The sequence below is a fragment of the Littorina saxatilis genome, unplaced genomic scaffold (genome assembly GCF_037325665.1).
Source record: "Littorina saxatilis isolate snail1 unplaced genomic scaffold, US_GU_Lsax_2.0 scaffold_1137, whole genome shotgun sequence".
Lineage (NCBI taxonomy): Eukaryota > Metazoa > Mollusca > Gastropoda > Littorinimorpha > Littorinidae > Littorina > Littorina saxatilis.
The window spans coordinates 1-19714 of NW_027125748.1; the positions used below are offsets into that span (position 1 = coordinate 1).

Genomic DNA, 19714 nt, shown 5'->3' on the forward strand with positions numbered 1-19714 from the left:
TCATCTGGATCGCTTCAGTCTTCTGGTGCGACACGGTCACCTGGATCGCTTCAGTCTTCTGGTGGTAAGCTCTCATCTGGATCGCTTCAGTCTTCTGTGCGACACAGTCACCTGGATCGCTTCAGTCTTCTGGTGGTACGCTCTCATTTTTCACCTTTGTTTTGATGCGTCGAGGTCAGATGCCATGATTGTTTCACCTGTCGGTGCAAATGTTGCCCCTCAGCCCTACGGACTTCGGGGTAACTTTTGCACTGACAGGTGAAACAATCATGGCATCTGACCTCGACGCATCAAACAGCAGTGAATAATGTATAATTATTATTCAGAGGATCGGATAATTGAAGGAATAAAAAACGCTCGCGCTGGACCCGAGTACTCTTCAGACTGGCTCGCTCCCCCGTATGAAAGTTTTTGTCTTGTGCACGTTTAAGACCAAGTGATTGCTCTGTGTGAATTACAGGCATTCCCTTTGCTATATAAATGCATTGCATGTGAGCCGAGGATGTGTGTGGTGACTGGCCTTTCTCTTTTATTTGATCACAGTGAAAAATATACTGCCGACCCTCTTCATAACTTAACAATATAAATGTTTGGAATGCCTGTGGTGTGAATGTTGGTTTCTGAAATTAAACTTAAGCGATTGTTCTGTGTGTGCTGATCGATCTCTACAATCGTAAATGAGAGGCTGGTCTCGGGATCCAACATCTGAGAAAAGTTCCTCATAATATGTGTAAAAACCATCAACATCACTGTGAGAAAATAAACAATACAAACACAACCAGTTCCCCTGTGGAACATTGTGGACTTTCCCACAACCTGACCTACAAAAATCCTCTGCGTGCGTGTGATGATGCGGGAAATAACCAGCGAGCTGGCTGGCTGTTCTATCAGGCTGCGTGTTGCCCCGCCGGTGTGAATTCCTCCCACTGTTAAGTCGTTTTTGTGAAAAATTAAAGTCTGCTGAGCCCAAGTACTAGCGTACTCGGGGATAAACAATAGTAAACAAGAATTTAAAAAAAATAGATAAAATAAATCGCCTATGCCGGGAATCGAACCCGGATCACTTTGGCCATAGGCGGACGTGCTTTCCACCAAGCCATTAACTCTGACAATTTTGCCAGTGAACTCAAATGCCTAGAGTGCTAACTTCAGGTCGCGCGCACGCGAAGTGGCACATGCACGCAAAGCCTGTAGGTGTCGGTGGCTGGCTGGCAGTTCTATTAGCCGAACAGCAGTTCTATCCCACCGCGAATTGCGCCCACCGCCAAGAGTCGTTTTTGTGGATTATTTCGCATTTAGGTCCCAGCTAACATTATGAAGTTTTAATACGATCAATCGGACCTATTATCAAGTTAGTGTATCAACTTTTGAACGAACTGCGCCCAGTAGTTTCCCAGCAATAAGCTGTTAAATCCAGACAGACAGACAGACAGACACACAATTAAAGTCTGCTGAGCCCAAGTACTAGCGTACTCGGGTATGATGTACACTTATATCCATGTTAAGTTGACCTTTGACCTATGTTTTGATAATGTTTCGACCACCATGACCTTTTTCTACGTCGAAAGTGACTCAATCGAGCGTTTGCTCTTCTTTTTTAGTAAGTTATCAGTCTTTGCGGAACTTGCATGTCTGAGCGCGAGCTTTTCGTCAAATCACTGACCAAATGTGCATAGAAATGTAAACATTTGACAAGGCTTCCTTGGTTTTCGTCTGCTCAGAACCCACATGAAAAACAAGTTACAAGTTACTGACACATGACTGGAAAACTTTCTCTTCTTGTGCATTATACAATACAATTTTACGTATTTTTGGAATGTGCTTTTTCTGAAAGTTTGTTTTGGACAGTTCTATTCCCCAGTGCCATGACATAAGTTGTGAAGGTAGTGCTTTTGTAATTGTTTGCTGTCTGTTGTGGTGTTGTCTGTGTTTAATCTGAGGAAATTCTCAAGCATTGTATCATTTTTCTCTGTGCAGCAAGGAAAGCCTGGTCTGATGATGAAGTCAGCGCTGTGCTCAGACACCTGGAAAGCTACATCCTCCTGGGTCATCTGCCTGGCAAAGAGGTTATTGTCAAGTGTCTCATAGAGGATAAGGCTCTCAAGAACAGGACGTGGCGAAACGTCAAAGATTTTGTAAGAAACAGAATCCAAAAGAACAGGTGCAAGGACTAGTCATTTTTTGTTTGTTTGTTTGCTTAACGCCCAGCCGACCACGAAGGGCCATATCAGGGCGGTGCTGCTTTGACATATAAGGTGCGCCACACACAAGACAGAAGTCGCAGCACAGGCTTCATGTCTCACCCAGTCACATTATTCTGACACCGGACCAACCAGTCCTAGCACTAACCCCATAATGCCAGACGCCAGGCGGAGCAGCCACTAGATTGCCAATTTTAAAGTCTTAGGTATGACCCGGCCGGGGTTCGAACCCACGACCTCCCGATCACGGGGCGGACGCCTTACCACTAGGCCAACCGTGCGAGTCGACTAGTCATTGAGATCACTGTTGTTCATGCTGTGGTTGTCACTTTTTGTTAACAGAGTATTGTCAGGAACATCATTCAGTTCTAGTCATTCTAAGACACAGTTTTTTTTATCAGTTGAGAATTAGTTCTCAGCTGTGTTTACTGATTTTGACAAAAGCCATTAAATTACATATTCTTACTCCAATTCTCATAAATACATTGACTTCAATCTCACATGCTAGATGTCGAAAAAAACACTCAAAATACCTGCCCTTAGAAGGGTGGTAACCAAGCAAAACGAAAAGCCATAGCCGTTGCTATGAACTGACCTTGCTCAGTTACCCATAACACCCTGCGCACCACGTGAGCGCCAGCATCCGGAATAATTAGAAAGTTCACCTGCATTCTCGTCCAAACATAAATATTGTGTTTACAAAATATAATATCGGTACTTTCCCACAAAGTACAAAAAAGTCAACTACATGCAACACACAAAACTAAACCAAAGCTCAGCAACGACAGCGTTTCCTAACAGTGTGGTTGATCTCTCAGGATTTCTACGTTTTGTATTGAGACATGACTGTACAGGGAAAACTCTTGATTAGTATGCTTGATCTCTCAGGATTTATACTTTTTGCAGAGAGACATGACTGTACATGGAAATCGCTTGGTGTGAATCAGAATCGGAATCAATTTTCAGAATCAGAATCAATTTGTATTGTCTTCTAAGCTTTCTTATAAGGTATGTGTGCTTGATTTTGCAGGATTTCTACTTTTTTGTATTGAGACATGACTGTACAGGGAAAACTCTTAATTTGTATGCTTGATCTCTCAGGGGTTCTACTTTTTGTATTGAGACATGACTGTACAGGGAAAACTCTTGATTTGTGTGCTTGATCTCTCAGGAGATCTACTTTTTGTATTGAGACATGACCGTACAGGGAAAACTCTTGATTTGTGTGCTTGATCTCTCAGGAGTTCTACTTTTTGCATTGAGACATGACTGTACAGGGAAAACTTGATTTGTGTGCTTGATCTCTCGGGATTTCTACGTTTTGTATTGAGACATGACTGTACAGGGAAAACTCTTGATTTGTGTGCTTGATCTCTCAGGAGTTCTACTTTTTGTATGGAGACATGACTGTACAGGGAAAACTCTTGATTTGTATGCTTGATCTCTCAGGAGTTCTACTTTTTGTATGGAGACATGACTGTACAGGGAAAACTTGATTTGTGTGCTTGATCTCTCGGGATTTCTACGTTTTGTATTGAGACATGACTGTACAGGGAAAACATGATTTGTGTGCTTGATCTCTCGGGATTTCTCTCTCAGGAGATCTACTTTTTGTATGGAGACATGACTGTACAGGGAAAACTCTTAATTTGTATGCTTGATCTCTCAGGGGTTCTACTTTTTGCATTGAGACATGACTGTACAGGGAAAACTCTTGATTTGTGTGCTTGATCTCTCGGGATTTCTACGTTTTGTATTGAGACATGACTGTACAGGGAAAACTCTTGATTTGTGTGCTTGATCTCTCGGGATTTCTACGTTTTGTATTGAGACATGACTGTACAGGGAAAACTCTTGATTTGTGTGCTTGATCTCTCAGGAGTTCTACGTTTTGTATTGAGACATGACTGTACAGGAAAAACTCTTGATTTGTACGTATGCTTGATCTCTCATGATTTATACTTTTTGCAGAGAGACATGACTGTACATGGAAATCGCTTGGTGTGAATCAGAATCGGAATCAATTTTCAGAATCAGAATCAATTTGTATTGTCTTTTAAGCTTTCTTATAAGGTATGTGTGCTTGATTTTGCAGGATTTCTACTTTTTTGTATTGAGACATGACTGTACAGGGAAAACTCTTGATTTGTATGCTTGATCTCTCAGGGGTTCTACTTTTTGTATTGAGACATGACTGTACAGGGAAAACTCTTGATTTGTGTGCTTGATCTCTCAGGAGATCTACTTTTTGTATTGAGACATGACCGTACAGGGAAAACTCTTGATTTGTGTGCTTGATCTCTCAGGAGATCTACTTTTTGTATTGAGACATGACCGTACAGGGAAAACTCTTGATTTGTGTGCTTGATCTCTCAGGAGTTCTACTTTTTCTATGGAGACATGACTGTACAGGGAAAACTCTTGATTTGTATGCTTGATCTCTCAGGGGTTCTACTTTTTCTATGGAGACATGACTGTACAGGGAAAACTTGATTTGTGTGCTTGATCTCTCAGGGGTTCTACTTTTTCTATGGAGACATGACTGTACAGGGAAAACTCTTGATTTGTATGCTTGATCTCTCAGGATTTGCACTATTTGTAGAGAGACATGACTGTACAGGGAAATCGCTTGATGTGTGTGCTTGATCTCTCGGGATTTCTAATTTTTGGCTCATAAGAATCATAAAGAGTCTGTGTAATGTCGCGTGTATGTCTGGCTGTACGGCCATGTCAAAACTGTAACAATTTGCCCTTAACATGGAAACAATATGTAACATGTTTCAAACTTTGTGTGATGATGACCCTCATTGAGCTCTATGGGTTGATACCTGATTGGATGACCTTTGACCTTTTTCAAGGTCACAGCTTCAAAGAAAACAATGATGTTCTGTATCTTAGAGACTATTCATCAAACAAAACAGAGGCAGTAACTCTGCTTTTACCTCGACCTCAACAAACTTTAACATTGGGCTTTTCTTGGAAGCTATGGAAGCAAAATCTTTTAGACTTGGCAGGAATATGCCCTGTTTTGATCTTTACAACTGTTCCTAATATGAATTACTTTTGACGTTTTTCAAGGTCACAGGGGGGCTTAGAAGGTAAAAAAAAAAAAACGCGGGTTAGAGGGAGTCCCATATTGGACGAGAAAGAATTTACCCGATGCTTCCCAGCATGTCGTAAGAGGCGACTAATGGTTCTGTTTCTCCTTTTACCCTTGTTAAGTGTTTCTTGTATAGAATATAGTACCCCCCGCGGGTTAGGGGGAGTCCCATATTGGTTGGGACGAGAAAGATGCTACCCAGCATGTCGTAAGAGGCGACTAACGGTTCTGTTTCTCCTTTTACCCTTGTTAAATGTTTCTTGTATAGAATATAGTCAATGTTTGTAAAGATTTTAGTCAAGCAGTATGTAAGAAATGTTAAGTCCTTTGTACTGGAAACTTGCATTCTCCCAGTAAGGTAATACATTTTACTACGTTGCAAGCCCCTGGAGCAATTTTTTGATTAGTGCTTTTGTGAACAAGAAACAATCAACAAGTGGCTCTATCCCATCTCCCCCCTTTCCCCTATCCCATCTCCCCCCCCCCCCCCCCCCCCCCCCTTTCCCCGTCGCGATATAACCTTGAATGGTTGAAAACGGCGTTAAACACCAAATAAAGAAAGAAAGAAAGAAAGTATAGAATATAGTCAATGTTTGTAAAGATTTTAGTCAAGCAGTATGTAAGAAATGTTTAGTCCTTTGTACTGGAAACTTGCATTCTCCCAGTAAGGTCATATATATTGTACTACATTGCAAGCCCCTGGAGCAATTTTTTGATTAGTGCTTTTGTGAACAAGAAACAATTAACAAGTGGCTTTATCCCATCTCCCCCCTTTCCCCTATCCCATCTCCCCCCTTTCCCCGTCGCGATATAACCTTGAATGGTTGAAAACGACGTTAAACACCAAATAAAGAAAGAAAGGTAAAAACCTGAGGTTCTGTATCTCACAGACTATTCTTCAGAATTGCATCAAACTTTGTAGGATTGCTCATGATCATCCCATCAAACTGATCACGTTCATACTTTGTTTGTCATAGTCAACAAAAAATAAGGGTAGTAACTCTGCTTTTCCGCCGACCTCCACAAACTTTAACATTGGGCTTTTCTCGGAAGCTATGGAACCTAAACCCCATTAACTTGGCAGGAATATGCCCTGTATTGATATTTACAATGGCGGGGACGTAGCGTAGTGGTTAGCACGTCTGGTTTGTAAGCCAGTCGGTCTGGCCGCTGAGGGTTTGAACCCCAGGTATTTTTTTTGTATTTCCAGAGTCAACATTCAGTGCAGACTCTAAAAGGACGGAATCGTACCACCCTTGTGTGCATGTGCATGCAGAAGACCAGTGCGCACGTTAAAGATCCCGAGTTTCCATCAAAAGTTTAGGGGCTCGGAAACACAAAGATACCCAGCACGCCTTCCACCAAAGTCGGCGTCGCACTGCCTACGTGGCGGGGTAAAAACTGTGTGGCTCGCAAAACTCTCACCATAAGGTGACCCTGAGAGTAAAAAGCTCAGGAACAAAGAAGAAGAAGAAGATATTTACAATTATGCAAAATATGAATGACTTTGACCTTCATTCAAGGTCACAGGGGTGTCGTCAAAGTAGTAATTTCAAATTAGAGTCGTCTGAGCGTTTGCTTTTCTTGTTTTAAAATGATGTGATCAAAAAAGTAAAAACAGTGCCGTTTCAAGACACAAAAGCAGAGACTGCTTGGAATTGTGCTTACTTTAAAGTTGTATATTTGGAAATTGAATAATGACTTTCAGATAGAAAAGAAATAAACAAAGTCATACGCTTTTGTGTCCCTTTAATCACATTTTCTTTTTCACATTGTGTGTTAACTGAGAATTTCACGTCCTAATAATTCCCCAAAATCTGTCACTGCCGAAAAGAAATCGCTTGATTTATCAGTTGCTCTAGTACCTTGGTCGAGGCTTTGTATACATTTAGGGCAGCTGTAGTTTGAAAATATGCACACAAAAAAGAAAAAAAAAGAAAAAAAAGAGATCAAGAACAAAGGATTGTTAAGACTCAATCTGATTCTCTTTTTTTTTTTCTAGAGAATATGTATTACTATATCAAAATCGATGAAAAAACCCTGACATTCACTGTTTTCTCAGTCCATGGCACAGTTGATATTGATTTTGACATCTCTGTCAGCATTCTCTCATGATTAAAATTGTTTCACTCTATTATGTCATAAAACATATTTGTGCAACATGTCTCAGTAGATGGGGCTGTCCTCAATTTCTTTAATTATTTTTTGAGTTTGAAACTTGTTCAGTTATATTTGTGTTTGAAACTTGTTTTAAACTTCAGGTGTGAAGTATCAGATCTATTCCAGTAATTAACTAAGAAGTTGTTTTGTTCTTTCAGTTGAATAATAAACAGTTTTTGTACAATGTTTTGTGTGTTTCTTTTTGTTCCAGTGAAATGTCCAACATCAAACTGAATCAGGTTTCAGAGAAAGGCTCATCGTAGTCCTCGGACTGACATAAAAACAAACAAACGAAAAGCAAAACAAAACCCTTTGGCCATCTAAGGGAGGTAAACATTACCATACACACATGACCACCTTATGATGGTTGAAGTTAGCAAGTCGAGGCTTTGTGTGCATATAGTGCGGTTGCAATTGTACAACATATTATTACACACAAAAAAAGGATTGTGGGGACGCATTTGATTAAGATAAGATAAAATAAAACACGACCATCTAAAGGATGTAAACATTACCATACACATATGACCGCCTGATGATGGTTAAGAAAAGCAAAACAAAACCCTTTGGCCATCTAAGGGAGGTAAACATTACCATACACACATGACCACCTTATGATGGTTGAAGTTAGCAAGTCGAGGCTTTGTGTGCATATAGTGCGGTTGCAATTGTACAACATATTATTACACACAAAAAAAGGATTGTGGGGACGCATTTGATTAAGATAAGATAAAATAAAACACGACCATCTAAAGGATGTAAATGTTAGGCGCGTTTGATCGATCTGCGCGATCGCGCGATCGCGCTGCGCGTTTGGTGGATCAATCAAACGCGCACACATCGATCGATGTGTGCGCATTTGATCGATGCAAAGAATAGGCTACAAAGAATACAAGAATCGTTAAAACGCGCAGCTCTTATACTTGCGCATTTGGACGATCTGTCACAAAGTAAGTCCCTACCACACACACACATCGCACGCCGGAAGTGAAATCGAAAAGTTTCAAATACAGGAATGTTCCGAAATATACCCCACCAACGTTTTTGATTTGCTTGTTGTCAGGCCTCTCAATCTTTCAAACAGTCTCTCTCTCTCTCTCTCTCTCTCTCTCTCTCTCTCTCTCTCTCTCTCTCTCTCTCTCTCTCTCTCTCTCTCTCTCTCTCTCTCTCTCTCTCTCTCTCTCTTCTCTGTCTCTCTCTCTCTCTTAGTCTCTCAGTCTCTCTCTCTCTCTTAGTCTCTCAGTCTCTTTCTCTCTCTCTTCTCTCTAGGCTCTCTCTCCTCTCTCTCTCTATCGCTCTCTCTCTCCAGACTCTTAGTCTCTCTCTCTCTCTCTCTCTCTCTCTCTCTCTTAGTCGCTCAGGCTCTCTGTCTCTCTCTCTCTTAGTCTCAGTCTCTCTCTCTCTCTTCTCTGTCTCTCTCCTCAGTCTCTGCTCTCTCTCTTCTCTCTCTCTCTCTCTCTCACACACACTTTCTCTCTCTCTCTCTCTCTCTCTCTCTCTCTCTCTCTCTCAGTCTCTCTCTTAGTCTCTCAGTCTCTCCCCCCAATCCCTCCTTCCTCATCTCTGTCCATCCCTCTGACATCTCATGAAAACAGCTGAACTTTTAAATCATTTGCTATTAAAGGACAATGAAACACTCAATGAGCTAATACATGTGAAATGGATGATCAGGTGCAACCTCGACGCATATATACCTGTGATGTGATGTCTTTGAGGTAGTCTAAGTGTTTGGTACAATATAATCCCATTTTTTCTTCTTTTTTTAAATGTCCTACAGATTGTTGTTTAGACACTTATAGCTAGGCCTACTTCCGGTCATAACTTCCGGTCATTGCCAGCAGACGTGTGTGTGCGTAGTATGGTGATTTGTGAGACGGATCGTCCAAATGCGCAAGTATATAAGAGCTGCGAGTTTTAACGATTCTTGTATTCTTTGTATCGATCAAACGCGCACACATCGATCGATGTGTGCGCGTTTGATCGATCCACCAAACGCGCAGCGCGATCGCGCGATCGCGCAGATCGATCAAACGCGCCTAACATAAACATTACCATACACATATGACCGCCTGATGATGGTTAAGAAAAGCAAAACAAAACCCTTTGGCCATCTAAGGGAGGTAAACATTACCATACACACATGACCACCTTATGATGGTTGAAGTTAGCAAGTCGAGGCTTTGTGTGCATATAGTGCGGTTGCAATTGTACAACATATTATTACACACAAAAAAAGGATTGTGGGGACGCATTTGATTAAGATAAGATAAAATAAAACACGACCATCTAAAGGATGTAAACATTACCATACACATATGACCGCCTGATGATGGTTAAATTTAGCTTACACACATTGACCACTTTATGATAGTAAATGTCAACATACACTACATGGCATCTCTATTCATGTAAAATGTCAGCTTAGCTAAATTTTCAAAATAGGCGAATGATTTCTTTCTAACTTCATTTAGAATTACAAAATAAAGTTTCATCTCAAATCTGGACAGAATCGGCCTGTAAACTCTGCTCATTTTTCCCGGCATCTTAATGATTGTGCAAACTCACTGACCGGATAACGTGGCTCACACCAGTATGTGTGTGTGTGTGTGTGTGTGTGTGTGTCAGTGTATGTATGTGTGCGTGTGTGTGTGTGTGTGTGCGTTTGTGCGTGTGTGTACAGCGGTTCAGAGAAAACTACCGGACCGCTTTTCATGAAACTTTACATGAGTTTCTGAGTATAATATCCCCAGATGTGTTTTTCATGTTTTTGATAAACGTCGTTTATCCGGCTTTTTGTGAAAGTTGAGGCAGCACTGCCACACTCTCATTTTTCAACCAAATTGTTTGAAATTTTGGTCAAGTAATCTTCGACGAAGCCCGGACTACTTAAAGGCATACTAACGCACTCCCGTGTTTACAAAGTGTAGTTTGCCCACAATCGATGTCAAACGCACCATAAGACCATATAATGACGATACGTCACCATGCGCGGACCATAATACATGCATTACAGCTTGTTCTAGCCTCTGAAAAAGTGAGGATGTCAACAAAGCCGCGGTGTTCTCTCCCTTGCATCAACGTTACATGTGTTGCCAAATCTATAAATAGGACGATCCAGATCAAAATGAAAATTCAAATATCTCAACATTTAAGGGGTCCTAGACCACAATATTTTGCAGGGAACTTAATTTAGTCTGTCTCCAGCTGTTGGTAAAGCAATTAGCGTGTATAGTCATCGAGTACATATGGCTTTAAGCAATCTTCAACGAAGCCCGGACTATGGGATTGCATTTCAGCTTGGAAGCCTAAAAATTGAATGATGAGTTTAATCATTAAAAATATGAACATTGTGATTACAATTAAAATGTAAGTAAACAAATCAAAATGTCATCTTATTCTCTACCATTTCCTGTTTCCAGAAACATGTAGATATGCTGTGTTTGGATTTAAAACAAGCTCACAAAGTTAAAAAGAATACAGAAAAGCGTGTTCCTGTAAAGCGCGAGCGTTACTGCGCTATACTGGCTTGTCACTTTCTGTACGTGTTTGACACCGCCCTGATATGGCCCTTCGTGGTCGGCTGGGCGTTAAGCAAACAAACAAACAAACGTGTTTGACGTAACACGTGTCAGCAGCACGTGTCTTGGCCGCGGGGTATCGAGAAAGCTATGTTGACATGTCTTGGTGAAAAAATGCAGTGCGCTCAATTTGATTCTGTGAGTTCGACATATTATTGATTAAATGTAGAAATTTATCTTCACGCGACTTGTTTTTCTGATGTATTGTGATTATTCGTACCAATTGTGTAACTGTACTATTGTTGCAATCCGCCTATAAAGCGTCACAGAAAGAATGATCATGGCGAAAACCGTACAATTACAACTGCAAACTAATAATCGTAATTTGTTTGAAATAATCATGATTCGTTTGTTTTTCATCTGAAATCATGCTACTGAACAGATTAACAATCGACACGGAGACAAAATAATTCGCAGCATGTCCCTCGAGAAGAGAAACAAATTGCAGTTGAATCCTGGAACAAGGGCAATATTCCTGAAGCGGTAATAAAGTTTTAAGAACAGGCATTTTCTGCTTCAATTCTGTTTCCTTAGTTGGCATATTCAGCATCATGTTGCTCATGTGACCGTCCAATAACACATTTTATTCCCCCCTCTGCTTCTTTACCTCTGTAAACTTGTAGGGGAAGTTATTTTTCGATAATGACCCAGCAACCAAACAAATAACGACCCAGCAACAGCCTGAATCCTCGATAGTGCAATGGGTTGAGAAGTTGTTCTGTTTCGGTACTACTTTTTGCGACTGAAAAGTTCCGAACGCTCTAACGTACGAAGTATACATCTCTGGAGCAAACAATACAAACATACCGCATTTAAATTAACAACTACAGGCCTGAACACATGAATCTTCATATAAAATCCATGAGTTCGGTTGTTTTCTGAATCTAGATTTGCCGTGCTCAAACGTTCATCACAAGCAATTTCCCGCAAGGCAAGTAACTCATACTTTGTCTAGCGACAAGAGTAGTTCCCCTTCTTTTCACTCAGTTTCTTCGACAACAGACTGCAATCCGACGGTCAGTTTTCAACAATATTTCATTTAATAAACAGATCACACGCAACCAAATGCACACATCTCATCAATTTAAACAACATAAAGCGGTTTCATACACTATTTTCCCCGGAAAACTGAACTTCATACAGTTTTTAACGTTGGAACACGGGTGCAAAAGTTCGTCTGCTAGTCCCATTTGACGAAAGAACATTATCCTAAGCGATACCAAAACATATATAGAACACACAATATCTGCCTTTGCCGCCACAGCAGAATAACAGCATATCTGTGTACTTGATTTTAGTCCAAAATAGGAAAACTGACAAGAAGTGTTAACAGAATGGAATGATTTGCACGGAACTATACAACCGCGCATTAATCGATCGCCTGCACAGGTTGACTGGTTGAGTGAATAGGATTCGATCAAACTTTCGCAAAAAACCTCCTCTTTTCTTTGAATAACTGAAGAAAGGAGGAATAAAGAGGTTACACACCTCGTCTCAGTGATTATAAAAAATAATGGTCTCAGTTCGCGGTCATGAAAAAGCTCGCTAAAGCTCGCATTTTTCATGATCCGCTAACTTCGACCATTATTTTTAATAATCACTGAGACTCGGCGTGTAACCTCTACTTACGATCAGTGATCCGATACACCTTCGGCTTTTACGTTCAACGGGAAGGATGGTGGCGGGGGGGGGGGGGGGGGGGGGGGGGAGGGCGGGCGCGGAAACACACAAAAACTGTACCCAGCGTTCAAATGAAAAGAAAATATGACGTAAGAGCAGCTGTCATCATGTTCGTACCAATTTTACTACGGACGATTTACACACACGCGCGCGCACCCACGCACGCACGCACGCACGCACGCACGCACGCACGCACGCACGCACGCACGCACGCACGCACGCACGCACACACACACACACACACACACACACACACACACACACACACACACACACACACACATACTAGCCTGTTTAATCAACTGAGGGCTCTGTTTTGCTTTTGTTTTTCTCAATCTCGATCGTCGCCCTATATTTTGCAAGTTCTTATACGGGACTATGCTCGGTTTTTGCTCTTTTAACAAAGGTTTTTGATTTTTTAAATTGACTTAAATGCAGAAAATGGAGTCGGTGTAGAGACACAATTGCAGCCTCCTGTTACGAAATATATCAGAGCCATTTCCACTTGTCCGTGTTACGCTTTTAGACCAATTTGTTAATTTTCAACAGGGATGCAGCAAATAAGTTCTCACGTCGTTGGGATCAAATGCAAACATACACTGATTATTATTGCATTGCATTTGAATATGATTTGATATTTTGGCAGATAGAAGAAAATTGTGAAACCAGAGGTGTTTAATGTTGAGATGCCCAATATAGGACTCCATCCCTTAAATGCAAATCTGATACTGTTTACAGCACTGCAGAAATCCCACGTGGAGCTATGCATTTTAGTGCGCGTAAAATGACCCGTAAATGGCCATAAGAGTAGCGTGAGATATTAGGGATGATGGTATGCAATCTTCCAAATGGACTGCGCGTCGGAATTCACACCACATTACGCGTCGCTATCATTAAACTTTCATGTAACACCGACGCTTTTTGCACATTTAATTTGCAACACTGCAATTGTTTCGTATAGTGAACTCTTGCAGTTTGAGACGGAAAAATCACCATAGAATGATGTAAAAACTTACTCGTGGGAAAGCTTGTCTGGTTTGCTTCCGGACACAAAGACACTACCTGAAGTTCTTTCGGTCGAAGTTTCACCCATAGGTTTTGCAAGGCATACGAGCGCTCTTTCCCTTGTGACCGTACATACATTATACAAAATCTAAACAACAAAGTGACTGTGGTAAATTGAATAAAGTTAAAAAAAAAAAAATAATAAAGATATCTGTACTCACCGATACAAGAACAGCACAGTACGAATTTTCGCTTATGTGAGCTTCATCAGGAACAAACAAACACAAAAGGCAACAAAAAGCAGACGCAACACGGAACGAACAAGGTTTGAAAAGAATATGGAGGGAAAACACAAAACAAGTCGCGTAAGGCGAAAATACAACATTTAGTCAAGCTGTCGAACTCACAGAATGAAACTGAGCTGAACGCACTGCATTTTTTCAGCAAAACCGTATACTAGTAGCATCGTCAGTCCATCACTCGTTGCACAGGCAGTGAAATTGACGATCCAGAATAGCGCGGTAGTGGTTCCGCTGAGCAGGATTGCACGCTTTTCTGCATTTCTTTTCTTTTTAACTTTCTGAGCTTGTTTTTAATCCAAACATATCATATCTATATGTTTTTGGAATCAGGAACCGACAAGGAATAAGATGAAATTATTTTGAAATCGATTTCAGAAATTTGATTTTAATCATATTTTTTTTCAGAGCTTGTGTTTAATCCGAATATAACATATTATTTTATATGTTTTTGGAATCAGAAAATGATGAAGAATAATTACAATTTTCAGATTTTTAATGACCAAAGTCATCAATGAATGTTTAAGCCTCCAAGCTGAAATGCAATACCAAGCTCCGGGCTTTGTTGAAGATTACTTAAGTAACCAACATTTCAATCAATTTCATTGAAAAATGAGGGTGTGACAGTGCCGCCTCAATTTGTACAAAAAGTTAGATATGACGTCATCAAAGACATTTATCAAAAAAAGGATACAAACCATCTGGGGATATCATTCCTAGGAACTCTCATGTCAAGTTTCATAAAGATCGGTCCAGTAGTTTACTCTGAATCGCTCTACACACACACGCACACACACACACACACACACACACACACACACACACACACACACACACACACACACACACACACACACACACACACACACACACACACACACACATTCCCCCTCTATGTTAAAACATTAAACATCAAGTTTTGACTAAAATAATTTTAGTCAAAACTTGACTAAATGTAAAAAGGGAAGGAACGCTAGGAAAGGAAATAAATGACAGGGGAGAGAAGTGGTTGGATGATGTCAGGGGCACACGCACACACACTAATGCACACGTACAGGGGTGTTATGTATGAGTGACGTCGAAAGTACACGCCGACTTCAGCGAAGTCATGACTTGAAAGTCGCCGCCTACCGCAGGCGCTTAGTCGGTATGCACGAGTGACGACCAGACCGCCGACTTTCAAGTTGCCGTGTAAAGCAAGGTCACCAGTCAATCTATTTTTATAACGAGGAATTCCTTCCTTTGCGCATGCGCTAGGGTCGTTCGATAACATCCTCCCGCTTCCTCGCACGGGGAGTTCGACTATTCAGAGACGGAGAGCAGTGAAATATGGGTCAGTGGGACGGAGAGCGTGGAGAAATGGAGGAGCAAAAGATGAAACGAGCAAGAGGGTGCCTGTCGCGTAAAAGCTGAGAGTCAAAAACGGCACCAGTGAAATATGGGTCAGTGCTACTTTGCTCTGAAACGAATGAAAGATGTCTTCGCTAATCTTATCGGTGTTGGTTCTAAAATAATATGACAAGGAAAGTGAATCTCGCAACAACAACAAAAATTTTAGTCCAGCACTTCCAACTATTGGGTTCTGTCTAAAAACGATTGCGGCGAAAAAATTCGTCGACTTTGATGGCGGAAAACCATGAAAATGGCCATTCTGTTCACTGAAGTCGGCGTGTAAACCATTTAGACGACCTCCGGAGCACGTCTAAATTTAGTCGCCAGTTTCGGTGGTACAAGCGTGTAGTCACCACCCGTGCATACCGTGTATCTCGCGGTTGGCGGCACTCGCTGTTTGCACGCCGCCTGAACGTTTAGACGTCACTCATGCATAACTCCCCAGTTAACATTGTACAGTATAGGGAACAAGTTCTAGGATATGGGTGAAATTGTGAGAACTCTATACCAAATAGTGTTATATTGAGAGGTTATGCAGTCGGGTGTTACACACACCAGGGCCTGAATGCATAGCCGCTCCATTGTGACGCTTTTGAACAGTCTACAGTATTATTCTCGTAGACCACGAGACTACTTTGCCGAGACTGGAACAGCTGTTTCATCTCGGAGGACCGAGACTACTACCAGCTGCCGTCTCGTCATAAAATTATGACGTCAAGACAAGAAGACGTAATACTTTCCACCTTTTGACATTTGCTCGCATCGATACAAGTATCATGAATATTGTAATATCACCAAAGGAAAGCGATGCTTGTGTACGTGGAGGGCCCCAATGGGTTTAAAATCGTGATCGTGATTGGCGTTTTTTGACCTTTCTGTGACCGTGATTGCCGAAATTTCAATTTCTGTGATCGTGATGGGACTTTGCCCGTGATCCGTGATGACAAAAAAATCAAGTCTCGTGATCGTGATCGTCATTTGTTTTCGTGATCGTGATGGGCATTATTTCAAAGCATTTTATTTTCAACGTACATTTTTCACAGCTGTATCACTCTATGATCCTCTATTCGTCAAGGTGTTTGTGATCGTGAAAACAAAAATCAAGGTAACTGTGATCGTGAAAGTTAAAATTTCCCTTCCTGTGATCGTGATGATACCCCCCCCCCCCTTTGGGGCCCTCTATGTGTGTTTGTTAAAAACACAAGAAGATTTCTTGTGACTTTGGTCAAATAAAAGAATAGTAATTTGTACTGTGGTGTTTTGTTTTGACTGAATGAATGGAACTAGATTGTGAGTGGACCTTCACAAGTCAGTGCTCATCCAAAGAAAGAAGTAGTACCAACTGTCTTTTGGAACATTTGAGAACGAAAGGGCAGGCTCTTTTCTTGTGGGGGCCGTGAACTCACGGACCTGTTTGAGGTGAGTTTACCTGTTGGCATCTATAGCAACAGATGCAGCACACAACGATGTACCCGGAGGTCTTCAAGTGGCACGAATCCGGCGGCGTATTCTAATAGGATTTGTAATTTTAATGCAGGGTTTGACCGGTGGAAATCTGGACAGCCATCTTCATCATCATCCGTTGGTCAACTGAAGGCTGATGAATTTGTGAAATTGTGTGTGTGTATGTTTATTGTTTGGGAAAGTTAGGACCGCTGATATTAACATATGTTTCTCTTTGGTCCAGGTTCAATAACCAGTTCAACTGACGTTCGACGTTCAAGAACAAGTTCATTTCAACGTTCAACGTTCAACGTTCAACTCTGCTTCCCAAGCCAAGAACAAGTTCAACCCTTCTTCCGGAGGCAAGCCATCATCCTCGAGGCTTCTTCCCAACTCCAACCCCTCCTTCCTTCATCATCCAAGCATCTCATCACTCCGGAACCTCACTGGAGTCCTTCATCGTGACAGTTTATCATCCCTTCCTCGCCGACGCCATAACGCATGTATTCAATAGTCATTCCAGAGTGCCGATCATCTCTACCCCGGAGCCAAGCAGTTCAGAACTCACAGCGCACTTACATCGTGTGAGAGGGAGATCCCAGCGGAATTCGAGGAAGGAAAATCTTCAACACGCATTTATCGCCGAGCAGTACGTACCTCAGACGGTGTGATATCGATACCAGCTCTATCTTACGTGAACGCCGAAGCCATCCGGGCTCCCGCAGTGCAAGACAGATAGCAAAGGCATCAGCTCTACGGCCTGAGAACCTAATCAAGTGGAAGAACCCAAGTTGGTGTAATGAACTAGGACACTTACGGTCGAAGGTGGAAGGTGCATAGACACTCTTGAACGGACCCATGCCTACTTGGTTGAGAAGGATAAGTAACGAACAGTATTAAGTCACATCATACCCATCTGTTTTGGCAATCATTAAATTGATACTTAACTTTCATCAGTCTCAGTTGACCACTCCTCATAGAACTCCTTTCTACTATCATTCTCACTTTCTTTTACACGCACACCTAAATACACATATAAGTTTAACCCGACTCATAATAGATCGACTAGAACCTAAAATAACGGCGATCACAGTCTGCCAGTAGTATAACTCCCTAGACTATACTACAGTGAGAGCCAGGGTTTGTCACATCCATACTTTTAGGATTTCATAGCGCCGAGTGTTTGACAGATGTGTTAGGTAGTTCGTCTTCTGGCGTTTTTACATTTAGTCAAGTTTTGACTAAATGTTTTAACATAGAGGGGGAATCGAGACGAGGGTCATGGTGTATGTGTGTGTGTGTCTGCGTGTGTGTTTGTAGAGCGATTCAGAGTAAACTACTGGACCGATCTTTATGAAATTTGACATGAGAGTTCCTGGGTATGATATCCCCGGACGTTTTTTTCATTTTTTGAATAAACGTCTTTGATGACGTCATATCCGGCTTTTTGTAAAAGTTGAGGCGGCACTGTCACACCCTCATTTTTCAATCAAATTGATTGAAATTTTGGCCAAGCAATCTTCGACGAAGGCCGGACTTCGGTATTGCATTTCAGCTTGGTGGCTTAAAAATTAATTAATGACTTTGGTCATTAAAAATCTGAAAATTGTAAAAAAAAGTATTTTTTATATATAAAACGATCCAAATTTACGTTCATCTTATTCTTCATAAATATGTTATATTCGGATTAAAAACCAGCTCTCAAAATTAAAAATATAAAAATTATGATCAAAATCAAATTTCCGAAATCGATTTAAAAACAATGTCATCTTATTCCTTGACGGTTCCTGATTCGAAAAAAACCGAATAGATATGATATGTTTCGATTAAAAACACGCTCAGAAAGTTAAAACGAAGAGAAGTACAGAAAAGCGTGCTATGCACCACAGCGAAACCACTTCCGCGCTAAACAGGCTCGTGAGTTTCACTGCTTTTTGCACGCGCGGCGGACTACGGTCATTGTGAAAAAATGCAGTGCGTTCAGTTTCATTCTGTGAGTTCCACAGCTTGACTAAATGTTGTAATTTCGCCTTACGCGACTTGTTTATTTTTCTTCTCGGCTCTTCTGACACGTCTGGTGTTTTTATATTTAGTCAAGTTTTGACTAAATATTTTAACATCGAGGGGGAATCGAAACGAGGGTCGTGGTGTATGTGCGTGTGTGTGTGCGTGTGTGTGTGTGTGTGTGTGTGTAGAGCGATTCGGACTAAACTACTGGACCGATCTTTATGAAATTTGACATGAGAGTTCCTGGGTATGAAATCCCCATACGTTTTTTTCATTTTTTTGATAAATGTCTTTGATGACGTCATATCCGGCTTTTCGTGAAAGTTGAGGCGGCACTGTCACGCCCTCATTTTTCAACCAAATTGGTTGAAATTTTGGTCAAGTAATCTTCGACAAAGCCCGGGGTTCGGTATTGCATTTCAGCTTGGTGGCTTAAAAATTCATTAATGACTTTGGTCATTAAAAATCTGAAAATTGTAAAAAAAAATAAAAAATTTATAAAACGATCCAAATTTACGTTTATCTTATTCTCCATCATTTGCTAATTCCAAAAACATATAAATATGTTATATTCGGATTAAAAACAAGCTCTGAAAATTAAATATATAAAAATTATTATCAAACTTAAATTGTCCAAATCAATTTAAAAACACTTAAATCTTATTCCTTGTCGGTTCCTGATTCCAAAAACATATAGATATGATATGTTTGGATTAAAAACACGCTCAGAAAGTTAAAACAAAGAGAGGTACAGAAAAGCGTGCTATCCTTCTTAGCGCAACTACTACCCCGCTCTTCTTGTCAATGTCACTGCCTTTGTTAACCCCAAAAACCCTGCCGTTAATGACC

General features: G+C 41.0%; 1 long non-coding RNA gene across 1 annotated transcript; it reads left to right on the forward strand.

Annotated features, from left to right (window-relative positions):
• Nucleotides 1–42: 42 nt before the first annotated feature.
• LOC138954222 (uncharacterized) lies at nt 43–7645 on the forward strand. The gene is made up of 2 exons (XR_011451757.1): nt 43–135; nt 1978–7645. It is a non-coding gene; the product is annotated as an uncharacterized lncRNA (long non-coding RNA).
• The last annotated feature ends 12069 nt before the right edge of the window (nt 7646–19714 follow it).